This window comes from Piliocolobus tephrosceles, chromosome 15 (assembly GCF_002776525.5).
Source record: "Piliocolobus tephrosceles isolate RC106 chromosome 15, ASM277652v3, whole genome shotgun sequence".
NCBI classification, from domain to species: domain Eukaryota; kingdom Metazoa; phylum Chordata; class Mammalia; order Primates; family Cercopithecidae; genus Piliocolobus; species Piliocolobus tephrosceles.
In genome coordinates, this window is record NC_045448.1 from 79,616,884 (window position 1) to 79,628,778 (window position 11,895).

At 34.1% G+C, this 11,895-nt stretch overlaps 2 non-coding genes across 2 annotated transcripts; both read left to right on the forward strand.

The window, feature by feature from the left end:
- The first annotated feature begins 6,868 nt into the window (after window positions 1–6,868).
- On the forward strand, window positions 6,869–6,971 carry LOC111523462. Its single transcript, XR_002725531.1, has one exon. It is a non-coding gene; the product is annotated as a U6 spliceosomal RNA (small nuclear RNA).
- A 71-nt stretch (window positions 6,972–7,042) lies between these two features.
- On the forward strand, window positions 7,043–7,149 carry LOC111523461. The gene has a single exon (XR_002725530.1). It is a non-coding gene; the product is annotated as a U6 spliceosomal RNA (small nuclear RNA).
- The last annotated feature ends 4,746 nt before the right edge of the window (window positions 7,150–11,895 follow it).

The window sequence follows — 11,895 nt, forward strand, 5'->3', positions numbered from 1 at the left end:
TGTCCTATGAGGTAGGAACTATTAGGATCCCCAGAGATGAGGAAACAAGTTTTTTATTTAAGGTTATACCAGTCATAAGTGGTAGAGATGAGATTCAGAACTAGGCAGTCTGGATCCAGAATATTGCACTTTCTTCACACACCAAATCTTCATCTCTTGTATGGTTGTGGTTGCCAAGATATAAATTTTGCCTTCAACTCTGAATAGTCCTATAGCTTGTGAGTCCTTGAAGTTTTTTGCTTGGATTAATCTCTAATTCTCAATTCCAAATTTCCACAAAAAGATAATATGATTTTGGCTCAGTTTGATTCAGAATTTGACACAAACCCAGTCATCTGTGGTCAAGGGAACAAAATCAGATGTTTTTTATAGCTATAAATGGCAGGCTGTGAGCAGTATTTTCTTTTCTTTTCTTTCTTTAAGACAGAGTTTTGCTCTGTCACCCAGGCTGGAGTGCAGTGGCGCAATCTCGGCTCACTGCAAGTTCTGCCTCCCGGGTTCACGCCATTCTCCTGCCTCAGCCTCCTGCGCAGCTGGGACTACAGGCGCCCACCGCGCCTGGCTAATTTTTTTGTAATGTTAGTAGAGACGGGGTTTCACCATGTTAGCCAGGATGGTCTCGATCTTCTGACCTTGTGATCCGCCCTCCTCGGCCTCCCAAAGTGCTGGGATTACAGGCGTGAGCCACCGCGCCTGGCCGTTGAGCAGGATTTTCTAATGCTGCAGTATTCCTTACTCTTTTTCACATACTGGCACATAAAGAAATCATAATACTCTTACAAACTATGAGGTAAAATATGAAACTCTTTGCAGTTAGCTACTTCAGACCCTGCTCAGTGTCCTGGGAAATCAATATCACAGTCTACTGATAAACCCATCATGACACACCAGAGCTCCAGAGTACACTGAGTAGGAAGATCTGCTCCAAGGATGTGGGGAGGATTAGGGGAAAAATTATTGCAACTATTAGAATAAAATATGAATCCTCTATTAAATATGTAGCAAATATGTTTTCCGGGATTGTTACGTTTTGAATTTACTTTGGATACTTATTCTTCACATGGAGATTTTTATTTTAATGTTGCAAAATCTATTAGTCTTTCCCCATATAGATTAGAAGCTAAAGATCTTTCATTAGTTATCTCAGTATTTTCTAATATACTTAAGCTTTGATGATATATTTAATCTATTTCAATTTCAAATATATTTTGTAGTGATATATAAAGTAGTAATTTAATGTATTTACCCCCCAAAATACCAGACTGACAGTCTTGTCACCATTTCTTTAACCACAAATTTTAAATGTTATCTATTTTATATGGCAAAGTTGACAGAAATAGAAATTTAAGTATCTGTATTTTCACTTTCAATTCTGATTCGTTGATTCACCTATTTATTATGGCATGAAAAGCATACCTTTACATTTATTGTGGTTTTATAATATATTTTGATCTTTTAAAGTCAATCTCTAACCATTACTATTCTTCTCTTCTAATATTTTCTGACAATTCTCATCCCTTTGTAGTTATAAGTAGTCACACAATAATTTTGGGTAATTTTCTAAAATTACTCTACTTTATAATAAAATATAAGTTTATTTCACAAGGACCAACTTCTTTAATGTAGTGAGGATTCCATAGAAAGATATGATTTGTCTCTCCATTTACTCAATTCTTATTTTATATCCTTCAATAAAGTGTGGTGATTTGGATAATATATTACGGTTGGACTCATCTTTTACGTGTATTTATTACTTTTTGTTTGTTTGTTTTGATGGATTATCTGGCTATAGGCACAGATGATTTTGCTCTGTTTTTTTTATTGTCAAGGTCGGGAATAAGTGCCACACTATCTCCTGTAAAAGAATTTTTGCACGTTCTTTCTGAATATTTGTGAATTATTTTGAATAGAATATGACATTTTTTCCATGAAATTATATGGGCTTGGAACTTTGGGGACTAGAAGATTCATTACTTAGCAACTTTCTTAATTACTTCCATAATTACTGGCTGCTTCAGGATTTTTATCAAAGAAAACTTCTATAGTGCTTAGAAAATCATCCATGTCATCCAGATTTTGAAAAATATTAGCTTAGTTATAAAGTACATGTCTAAATAGGTATTAAATTCATCAATATTTGTTACTGTAATGCCTTTTTCAGTTATAATTTTGTAATTTTTTGTGTATTTTCACGTGCACACACACACACCCTTCATTATTTATTTTATTTTACTTTTTTTTAGTCAGGCTATTTGGTCATGTATGAGCTTCATTATATGCTTCATTTGTCTGCTAAACAATTTACTATGGGATCTTGGGTTTTGTTTTTGAATAATATTTTTTATTTATAAAACTTCTTTCTTTCTCTTTCTTCTTTGTCTTATTTTAAATAGGTTTTATTTTGTCTTTGAATATAATGCCTTGTTTCAATATTTTAACATTTATTTTTGTTGCCTTTTAGTAGGAAAACTTTTATGCTTATTCTTTTACATACTATTTGGCCAAAGTCTTCGTCATAATAAGTGTTGTGAATATTATTATCCTTTTGTAAATCACTGAGACGATTTCAGCTTTGATTTAATAATTATTTAGATGTGTTTTTATCTAGTTGAAGTTTTTATTTTTACTTTTACATTTTGATAGGTTTCCTCTTAGAATGTATTGGGAATTTCTCTGTGAATGGATCCTTAGTAAATGTTTATAAGTATCCCATAGCAGGTGATAAGCAGAATTTATTTTCTGTTGTACAGTACAAAGCGCTCCTCCCCATTGATGAGGGACTTAGTGGGTTGAAATGTTTCCTAGCCTTTCCACAGCATATACTGGCAAGTTGGGCACACATCAAAACAGCAACAATAGCAAAAAAGACTCAAAATTTTTAAATTAAAATAAAAATCCCAGCAAAGTGCTATATTCCCATACATGTTAGCAGTTTGGTTCTCAGCTTGAGAAACTGGGTAAGAGCAGAGTCATTTTGTACACTCAATTAATTTGTTTCAAAACGAAGTCTGTCAGTTTTTAAAATCCTTTATTTAAGTCATACTAATTAGTTGATTTTTATCACTTTAAAAAGAGAACCATAATGAGAAACAGCCACCATTACACTTTCTTGACTTGGAAGCCAGCTGAGGCATTTGAATCTCTCTTGTCATTTTAGAAACCCCAGTCACCGTGAGCTGAAAATGAACTGATGCCTTTATGCTTATTTCATATTAAGCCTGATCAACTTAATTGGCTCATGGGCAAATTTTTCTTTAGAATTTCTTTTTTCCCCTAGCAAACAATATTCATTTTAAATTAACTTAAGTTCTCACTATCTCTTTCTTGGATTAATAAAACTACTTCTTAACTGATTTCCCTGGTTCCACTCACACTTTCCCACAGTCTCCTCTCAACAAACAACTACAATGACACTTTTGACCAGAAGATAAACACTTTTTAAAGATACAAGCCTGTCTTTTGGTTTTTAAATTATTTATTATGTCTGCCTAAAATGTTTTTTCCTCCTGTGTTCACATGCCTAATTTCCTTATACCTCTGATGTCTTTGCTCAAATCTACCCTTTGCAATGAGGCCCACTCTGACCTTTTAATACTACACCCTGCTCCCTGATGCTAACATTTCCAATATCCTCTACTTTATGTCATCGCTTTTCTACAGCATGTAGTACCTTCTAATGTATTATATATGTTCATGATTCATTGACTCAGCCTCCTTGCTTAAACGTAAGCAGCAGATCAGGGATGTTTATCACTTGCGTTCACTGAGGAATCCCAAGCACTAGACCAGTTTCCTCCACATAGCATGCATTCAACAAATACTAGTTGAGTAACTAAACAATGGTAAGATTTTCAATTCATCTGAAAAAACACATTCTTAAAATGCAACACTAGGAAAAGAATCCATGAAAACTCAGTGTCATAACCTAAAAGTCTGAGCACAAACATTTAAGCATGTAAAAAGAAAAGTGTTAAACAAATTTTGGTCTTATGAGACATGAATAAACATGTTATACATTTATGTGCTGTCTCATGAGGGTGATGGCATGAGTCTCAAGCATGCTCCTCAGCCCTATCTGGGATTGAGCTGAGCACAGAGAAGTCATAATACAGAAGTGCACTCAACTGTACAGTTTTACATAAGTAGACATTCATGAGCCTGCATTTAAAACAAACAAATATAAACACAGCAGAGCTACACATTTCCTAATCAAGGGAACATTTTCACCTATTCAAGTTTATACATGGAGATTGCAGGTAAGCTTTTCTTCTGAGGTCTTCACAAAACCAAATTCACTCTGGTATACTGATACACAGATTATGTAACTCCATTGTGTTAAAATATGGCAAATGATGTATTTGAGAGTGTTTATTCTAAAATTACAGACTGTCAAAAATATTAAATCGAAATGTGACTCAAATAATTTCAAAACAGTTTTTTTAATTGCCAGAAATAATAACAGACTTATATAATTATCTTTGCTGTCACGACAATAAGATGGGACTTTTAAGAACACTTTCCATATCAACATCCTCAAAAGCTGGTTGTAAATTCAAGCAGTGATGCTTAACACTGTAACTGGTGCATTTGTACTTGTGGCATATTGGCCAGAAGTATAGACACCAGCAATGTCCTTCCCTTACCCTTCAGATCTTCCTTTTGCTTTGGCCAACATCTAATGGCCACTGTCTACATCTAGCTGCCTTTAGTCTTTTTTTTCTAGATCCTAGGAAGGTCCCTTGCCTACAGGGGCAGATAACACCCAGTGATTCAGGAAGCTAAGTGTCCTAGTTCCCTCATTCTTGGAGTAATTCTGACTCATATGGTGTACATTTCCCAGAGTTTCCCTCACAGGATTAAGCTTTCCATTGGCTTAAAATGACATACCATTTATCTTCTGCCAGTACCTTTCAGGCATCACTTGCCCATTGCCCTTTAGATGTTTCCTTAACTTCTCGCTTTCTCTAAAAAAAAAAAAAAAGAAAAGAAAAGAAAGACGTACTTTCACTCAAATCCTCCAGTTAACCAGCTAAAGTGCACCTGGCATAAAACACCACCAATAGTTGACTATGACATTGATTATTTTGTGATTATTTTTCTGTGCAAATTTGACACTTTGTAATGACATTGTACATATTTTATTAATGTCAATGTGTTAGATATCTTCATTTTGCTCCTCTAGATAGAGTTCCACCCTTTTATACCTTGTTCTATCCTGCTCCCTGGACATATTTGCGTGGAGTGCATTGACTGATAGGCTCCTTTGACCTCTGGCTTCTAAGCTGTCAGTCATGGGAGGAACCTGCAAAATATGAAAAGTGAAAGGAGAATGGAGTCAGGGTAATTATTCCACTGGTGTCTTTTCTCTCTTCCACGTCACTGTAGATTGGCTGTATTTCTCTTGCACATGCCACCTTCTTGTCAGGCTGCTCTATCCATGTAGCTTTTATAATAATTCCCAGTTCTGGTGACCACTCCCTCCCATTCGTTAGATCTAGGAGGTGTAATAGCCCCTACTGTTACTAAGCCAGGATAGAACACTATCTACTGTTTGTAGACATGGAAAAATCAAAATTATAATAAATAATCCCTTAATTAAATGCTCCATGAGTTACTCAGTTTGAATATGCCTTCACTTCCTGACAAGACCCTGACTTTTACAGTAAATAATAAATGCACATGATAAAAAAAAAAAAAAAAAAACTCAAACTAAACAGATGGTACAAAATTCTTATGTTCTTTCCAATTATCATTCCCTAGAGGTAAACATCTTCAACTGTTTCTCTCCAAATACTATATTTTTTTCCATATGTGTTTTTGGTTAGCCAAAACCTAATCATAACTATGGATTCCTTGCTTTGAAATACAAAAATCTAGCTCACCTACATTTCTAATACCTCTCTTCCCTATGCTCCAATAGTCTTGGCAACTGATATTAGAATGTTCAGATCGCCTTCTATCTTTAGGATAAGTAATACAATGCAACTTCTTTTTCTTAATCCGTCAACTTCTACAAAATGTGTCTTCAATTCCCGCCATAGAAAATTTTTTAAAAAATCAGTGGCACCACATTCCCTTACCTCTCTTTATTTTCCTCTCCACTTCCCAATTGTTTGCTAGCTCTAGCATGGATTGACTACTCCGAGGTTAAAAAATTGACTTTTTTTTTCCCCCCCCAGAATTCAGACCTCCAATTACTCAAACAACTTTTCAGTTTTCCTTAAATTTCAATGCCTTGTTTACATTTTTCCACTTAAGAAAAAAAAAAAGATACTATGCCTGCACCATAGCACTAAGTTCACTCAGCTTTCAAATATATAATTTGTTAATATGAACACAATTTCACTTTGTGTTTTTAATGAATTGCTATCTAAGCCTACTGCACACCTTGTATTCTAAGCTTTCTTTTCATTTCTCTCCTCTTATAATTATACATTATTGTTTTTGTCTTTTTGATTATATGTTTAGATTATATTTTACTATTCCTAGGACATATTCTCAATTATTTTTTTCTTGGTAAATAAGTGCATTAAAGGTAAATTTTATGATATCCTGCATGCAGAAAGTTCTTAATTTTGTCCTTGTGGTTAATTGTCACTCAGTGTAAATACAGAATGCTAGTTAAAATAATTTACTTTAAAAACCTTGAAGACAATACATTTCATTCTGCTGTTTTGATTGAAATTTTGCTGAAGTGAATATATTGCATTTTCTTTTGGTTCTGACAGATTTTTATTTTATTAATGCCTTAATGTTCTTTTGATTTCTCTTTGATAATCACACACTTTTGATTTCTAAGAATTTTTTCTTATTCTCCCATTGTCCCTTTTAATTTATCATTCTACTTTTCTTTAAAACTGCAATATGTGTGCTCACTTCAGCTGCACATATACTAAAATAGGAATGATACAGAGATCAGCATGACCCCTGCACAAGGTGGCATGTAAATTCTTGATGCATTCCATTTAAAAAAAAAAATGCAATATCTTCTTGTGTAGCTGTGAAGAGACTAAGTAGTTTTTTTTAAAAAAACACATCTTTTGTGCTCACTTTGGCAGCACATATACTAAAATTGGAACGATACAGAGAAGATTAGCATCGCCCCTGTGCAAGGATGACACATAAATTCATGAAGCATTCCATATTTAAAATAATAATAATAAAACATATCTTTTAATATGTGATTTATTCATTTTTTCAAGGTCTGTATTCTACTTCCTTGTCTTGGGCCTTTTCTGTTTTGCTGTTTCTGTTCCTTGCATACCTATTGCTCATTAGATATCAGTTCATGATTGTGAAGGAAGGATTAGATTGATTAAATTCTAGCAGGATTCCTCTTTCCCTATTAAAGTGCTTTCCCAACAGTCTTATCATGAAAATGAGACTATTGACCTAAATTTATGTGTCTAATTGGGCATGTTATATGGAGGGTATACTATTGGGCCTGCCACGTGGAAGGTCCTATGTACACTTTTTGGGTATGTCATATAGTAGAATTCTCTGTATACTGCCCAGATATATCACATGGAAGAATCTATGTTCTCTGATTGGCAATGTCATATGGAAGTTTCTATGTATGCTGACCAGGCATATCATATGGAAGTTTCCAAGTACACTGTTTGGGCATATCATATGTAGATTTTATTTATCAACATGGGGAAGAAGTACGTAGGCTGTGTTCTATAAAGTCAAAAATGAGGAGGGGTTTATTCTGTTGGACTGAGGCCAAAACCAGAAGTCCTACTCCTTCACAGACATATCATTAAATTTCTTCAAAACGACAGTGGGCCTTTCAGTTTCCAGTCTCATATGTAAAAAAACTGGAAGTCACCATTTCATCCTAATAACAAATAAAAAGCTGAACACACTGAAACTGATTATATTGTCTTAGATCCATCAGAGACATGAGGCCGTAGGACAAATCCCTGTCTCCCAAATTAGAGAGACCAACAGGAAAACAGAGACAATGAAAACTTACTAAAGCAGAAACCTTAGTGGGGACTTAAAAATCATGCCCCAAAACATGCCTCTTTGGACTTCAAAGCACTTGAGGAATAGCAAATAAAGGAAGGACTTTCTCTGAAGTTACCCTACCTGCCTAAAGACTGAGTCTTTCAGGAAATATCCCATTGGTGTGATACCCTTCCTTAGATATTTCATTAATTAGAGGAAATCAATGTATATTCCAGGAAGGAAGACTGATGTGGACACCACACTCAGAACCCAGATGAACTCTGTCTCAAGCTTCTGTTTGTTCTTTAGGCCCATTCATCTCCCCTAAAAATAATTGATTCTTCTTCTAAAAATTGCCTATATCCTCCACTTTCCTCTGCTTTATGACGATGATGTTTAAGCTTCAACCATCTGGTCCCTTGTTGAGTCTCATATTTTGTGTTACTCCTGTGCACTTGCACATAGGAAATTTCTATGCCTTTTCTAGTATTAATCTGTCTATTGTCAGTTTATTTCAGCAGACTAAATTATCAGAATTTCAGGTGAAAATTTGAGCTTCCCTATACTCATGAACTGAAAATCTGTGGAAACTAGTGCGAGGCAGGAAGTCCTGAACGGTAATTGACACACAGTTGGAGGCTCAGTGTAGACAAGTCTGAGACATAAAAACTCCAGGGGTGGTCAGTCATTTTGGAGTCCTAGTCATTTGGGAGCTCCAGTGTTTTTTTGAGTTTTACCTCCTGGAACTCTACTAGGTTCTTACAGAATAACTGATCTTTGACGAAGCATACAAAAACATAAATTGGGGAATGGGCATTCTGTTTAATAAATGGTACTGGGAAAACTGGCAAGCCTCATGTAGAAGAATGAAATTGGACCCCTATCTCTTACCTTATATAAAAATCAACTCAAGATGGATCAAATACTTTAATATACAACCCGAAACCATGAAAATTCTAGAAGACAAAGTTTGGAAAAACTCTTCCAGACATTGGCCTATGTAAATACTTCATGACTTAGACCCCAAAAGCAAAAGCAATGAAAACAAAACTAAATAAATGGGACCTAATTAAACTATAAGGCTTCTGCCCAGCAAATGGAATAATCAGCAGAGTAAACAGATATCCCACAGAATGGGAGAAACTATTTGCATACTACACATCCAACAAAGGACTAATATCCAAAATCTACAAGGAACTCAGACAAATCAGCAAGAAAAAAAAAAACAAATAATCCCATGAAAAAGTGGGCAAAGAACACGAACAGACATCTCTCAAAAGAACCTATGCCAATGGTCAACAAACATATGAAAAAATGATCAATATCATTAATCATCAGGAAAATGCAAATTAAAAGTACAGTAAGATAGCACTATACTCCTTCAAGAATGGCCATTACTCAAAAGTCAAAAAACAATAGATGTTGGTGTGGATGAGGGGGAAACACTCATACATGGCTAGCGGGAATGTAAATTAGTACAACCTCTAAGGAAAACAGTATGAAGATTCTCTGAACATCTAAATGTAGATTCACCATTTGATACAGCAATCCCACTGCTGAATATCTACCCTCCCAAAAGGAAATCACTATATTAAAAAGACATTTGCACATGTATGTTTATAGCAGCACAATTCACAATTGCAAAGATGTGGAACCAATCTAAGTGCCGACTGTCTAATGAATGGATAAAGAAAACATTATACGCACACACACACACACACCATGGAACACTACTCAGCATAAAAAGGAAACAAATAATGTATTTTGCAGTATGTGGATGGAGCTGGAGGCCATTCTTCTATGTAAAGTAACACAGGAGTAGAAAACCAAAAATTCTATTTTCTCACTTACAAGTGGGAGCTAAGCTGTAAGTATGCAAAGGCATACAGAGTGATATAATGAACTTTAGAGACTCAGAAGGGGGTGGGTGAAAGGAAACGTACAGATAAAAAATACATATTATGTACAATGAACACTATGGCTGATGGGCACACTAAAATCTCAAGAGTTTCCCACTATATAATTCATCCATATAACAAGAAACCACTTGTACCTCAAAGCTATTGAAATAAAAAATAAATATGTGTATGCATATATATATATATATTTATACACACACAATAAAAAGATAAAGAGTAAGAAGATAAACAAAGGAACACTAAACTATATATTGTCTAAAACAAATCCATTTTAAATATAAAACAGACATAGATTAAATGTAAATGGCTAAAGAAAATTATACCAAGATAAAAACATTCATTGAAAGAAAATAGGTGTAGCAATATTAATTTTAGTTACAGCAGACTTCAGAGCATGGAAATTTATCAGGGATAATAAAGAGCACTATGTAATATAAAGGGGTTAATTCTTCAAGAAGATATAACAATTCTTAACATGTATGTGCCTAACAACAGAGTATTAAAATACGTGAAAGAAAACTAATAGATCTGTGACGATATATATATAAGTACAGTATTATAGTTGGAGACTTCAATACACTCCTGTTAGAAAAGAACAGATCCAACAGACACAGAATTAATAAAGCCACAGTGAAACTCAACAACACCGTTCATCAGCTGGACATGATAGACATCTATAGACAACTTTATCCAACAGTAGGATTATGCACATTATTCATAGGTTCGCAGGGATATTCACCAACATAGACCACATTCTGGGTCATAAAAAACACCTGAAAAACTTGAAAGAACAGAAATCATACAATGTCTGCTCTCAGATCACAATGGAATTAAGCTAGAAATCAATAACAGAAAGATAGCTGGAAAATCCCAAATTCCTTAGAGATCAAACAACACTTCTAAATAACACGTGGGTTCTCATTCTTATTAGATTAAGGGTTCACTTGTTACCCAGTTCTGATAATGAGACTTAAAGTTGAGATTCGGAGATAGCTCAGAATAAAGGGCTCTAACACTGCTTCTTTCTTATTTACATTAAATTGGTTACAATGCTGCATTTGATTACATCTTTTTAGTTCTCTTTATGTATATAACTCAACTCTTAGCATATAATGAGATTTTGTTATTGCAATCCCTACAACCTCACAATATTACATTGATGTCTTTCTTTTCTGAAATATTAATAAAGGTATAAATTTTATTTTTCCTATTGAATATGTTTATATGTAATTAGACCACAGAAGAAAAAATACTGGCATATGTTCTCATTATTTTTTAAAAAATATATATTTGAATATTTGTATAATCTCAATACACTCAAAATGTTGGCATTTCAAATAGATGTCAGTTTTCAAGTAACATGTACTTATAATTATATTATTTTAAATAATGGTGATTATTTTTTCTAATTGGCTAATGTTTTAATTCAACAAACCTGTAGAAAACATTGTCCTTCTTCAAAGAGCTTCATTCCTAACTAGAAAATATTTTGCCCTGAGGAATGAGAAAACAGCACAGAAAAAAAAAATGTCATAATCTTTCTCAGTAGCTGGTATTCAGATAAAAAATGTCCTACATGTTTATATCATTTAGTTTACATCCAAGATTTTGATACTACAATGAAAATTACAATATTGAGAAAAACAAGAGCATCTACATTTGAATAAAATCAAAGAGAAGGGAGGAAAGAAAAACAATAAGCAAACACACTCAGATCCTTAGCTCAGGTTTTTTCACTGATGCTTCATAGCATCAGTTCCTTCTACTATACAGCAGCAGTGACAGCAATGCAGATTTTCAACTATGAAATGAGCATGATTTCCAGGTGGCCTTCTTCAATAAGGATAGCATTAAATGACTATTTAAATTTGCCAGGAAGTGAAACATTTCTCAAATAAGAAGCCTATACAATTGAAATTCTGCACAGCACAACTAAGGGAAGATTTGAGGCTGATACCTACCTACTACTACTACCATCAAGCATTCCAACAGTTTTTAAATGAGCAAACTAATGATAATGAAA